At 45.2% G+C, this 2,473-nt stretch overlaps 1 pseudogene; it reads left to right on the plus strand.

The window, feature by feature from the left end:
• The first annotated feature begins 390 nt into the window (after positions 1-390).
• Positions 391-569, plus strand: LOC125482040 (annotated as a pseudogene).
• Positions 570-2,473: the final 1,904 nt, after the last annotated feature.

The following is a 2,473-nucleotide window of genomic DNA, read 5'->3' on the forward strand; positions in this document are numbered from 1 at the left end:
AGCCCATCAACTAAATGAAAAATGCTTGTTGGTCTGCCCTAAACTTGTTGGTCTTTCAGTGCAAAGAGTTGACTCAACCAAGTGTTGCAGCCTGGCACATTCTAAGGTGCAGAACAATGTGCTGAGGGATGCACTAAAGCAGAGGGCCAAGGCACAGTGGAGAAAAACCACAGTGTAAGGTTTTTCTAGCCAAGTATAGGAAGGGTCTGTTCAATTATCAGGCCCTCCTGTTGCCTTGCAAGGTACATAAATAGTTTCCTGTATGAGTAGGAAATGCCTATGTTTTTGCAGCGACAAGGAATGTCAAATTCTAGTGTTTTTGTTTTTCTCTGAAAAGACTGCAGAGAACTGATTTGGAACCTTTGAACGTACTTATAGATGATTTTGTGAATAATTTATATTTCTGGAAGAAAAGAACTGTTCTTATCAGTTTAATATCTGATACGTCCCTTATCTGGGGACCATATATTAAATTGATTTTTGGAGCAGGGAGATGGAATAGGGGCTTGCTCCGTCCACTCCACGCATCGACCTGGTATTGCAGTACTTCCGGGAACGGTGCACCCCCTCGTTCACAAATCTAAAAACAGCTCTGTGTGTTCATGTTTGTAGCGCAGGCTTTTGTTGCTTTGCCTGCCCGCGTGTGTGTGTTGGTCTTTTTTAAAATCTGGAGTGACCACAAAGCCATTGTCACAAAAAGCCATCTACGGCACTAATGCCCATACTGGGATTTAGAACTGCTCTCCTTACCTGGTCGGGCCTACGGTTACCTCCAGACCTACAGCCTGACTTGCACACAATATCCCAGGCCTGCACCGTCACTGTCATTCAACACAGCCTGCAACCTCATGGCCTGGCATATCCATGTCACATTTAAAGAAGGCTCAGGAGGCTAAAGTGCTTAAACAGCAGTTGGAGCGTTTATTGAGGAGGTGTTCACTCGATCAGGCAGCAAGCCAGACGAAACCGTTTCCCTCCAAAATGGCCGATAACATCCTCGTCATGCCTTGTCACTTGATTGCATTCTTAAAACGACAGTTCAACATTCTTACATAAATACACAACGTCCCTCCCCCTTTATATCAGAGGTTCCTGCAATGAAAACATTTCCAAGATTCGTTCACAGAAATGGAAAGAATCGGTTACCATTTCACGGCCCTTGGGTTTGGCTTCTGCATGCCAATACTTCTTGGAGGGCAGTAGTGTGATGTATTTTAATGCAGGGGTTCAGTGTTGAATGATGTTGACCTCCTTTTCAATCCATACCATACTCGTTCTCAATGAAGTCAAAACGATGTTACACAGCCATTCTCGCACATGAGTCAGACACTGAGCGACGTTGCCTACACGTGTTGGGGTGGGGGAGAGTGCTTAAAATGCTCACTGCAGTATGAGTACTACAGAAAAAGGATTGGATACTTTAAAACTCAAGCTGAATCTTTTTCCTCTCACCTTAAACCATAGTGGGGAAAAGACCTTGCCTATTTACCCTATCCATGCCCCGCATGATTTTATAAACCTCTGTAAGGTCACTTCTCAGCCTCCATGCTCCCGGGAAAGAAGTTCCAGCCTGTCCCGAAAGCTCAAACCCTCCAATCCCGGCAACATCCTTGTAAATCTTTTCTGAACTCTTTCAAGTTTCACAACATCCTTCCGATAACAGGGATACCAGAATTGCATGCAATGTTCCAAAAGTGGCCTGACAAATGTCCTGTACAACCGCAAAATGACCTCCCAACTCCTATACTCAATGCACTGACCAATAAAGACCAGCATACCAAACGCCTTCTCACTCTCTTATCTATCTGTGACTCTACTTTTAAGGAACTATGAACATGCGCCTCAAGGTGTCTTTGTTCAGCAACACTCCCCAGGACCTTACCATTAAGTGAATAAGTCCTGCCTGATTTAGCTTTCCAAAATGCACATTTATCTCACATTTATCTAAATTAAACTCCATCTGCCACTCCTTGGTCGAATGGCCCACCTGATCAAGATCCCGTTGTACTCTGAGGTAACCTTCTTCACTGTCCACTACACCTTCAATTTTAGTGTCGTCTGCAAACTTACTAACCCTACCTCCTATGTTCACATCCAAATCATGTATATAAATGACAAAAAGCAGTGGACCCAGCATCGATCCTTGTGGCACACCGCAGCTCACAGGCCTCCAGTCTGAAAAAACCACCCTCCACCAACAACCTCTGTCTCCTACCTTAAAAGACAGAAGTGTGACTTCTGAGATAGTAGGAACTGCAGATGCTGGAGAACACAACAGGCCAAGCAGCATCAGAGGAGCAGGAAAGCTGACGTTTCGGGCCCAGACCCTTCTTCAGAAATCGGGGAGGGGAAGGGGGTTCTGAAATAAATAGGGAGAGAGCGGGAGGCAGATAGAGAAGAAATTAGGTGGAGAGGAGACAGACAGGTCAAAGAGGCGAGGATGGAGCCAGTAAAGGTGAGTGTAGGTGGGGAG

Source organism: Rhincodon typus, unplaced genomic scaffold, assembly GCF_021869965.1.
Source record: "Rhincodon typus isolate 14 unplaced genomic scaffold, sRhiTyp1.1 hic_rhity00005205, whole genome shotgun sequence".
NCBI classification, from domain to species: Eukaryota; Metazoa; Chordata; class Chondrichthyes; order Orectolobiformes; family Rhincodontidae; genus Rhincodon; species Rhincodon typus.